The following is a 208-nucleotide window of genomic DNA, read 5'->3' on the forward strand; positions in this document are numbered from 1 at the left end:
CCCGGCGCGGTCTGCGCCAAGGAACTTAAACAAGGAGTAACCACGGGCGCCCCGGAAACGGTGTGCGCGTTGTTGGTGACATCTTTACCATGATACATAACGAATCTCGGCAACGGATATCTCGGCTCTCGCATCGATGAAGAACGTAGCGAAATGCGATACTTGGTGTGAATTGCAGAATCCCGCGAATCATCGAGTCTTTGAACGC

General features: G+C 52.9%; 1 pseudogene; it reads left to right on the plus strand.

Annotated features, from left to right (window-relative positions):
• Nucleotides 1–101: 101 nt before the first annotated feature.
• Nucleotides 102–208, plus strand: LOC118346078 (annotated as a pseudogene; the record flags this gene model as incomplete).

This window comes from Juglans regia, unplaced genomic scaffold (genome assembly GCF_001411555.2).
Source record: "Juglans regia cultivar Chandler unplaced genomic scaffold, Walnut 2.0 Scaffold_6553, whole genome shotgun sequence".
NCBI lineage: Eukaryota > Viridiplantae > Streptophyta > Magnoliopsida > Fagales > Juglandaceae > Juglans > Juglans regia.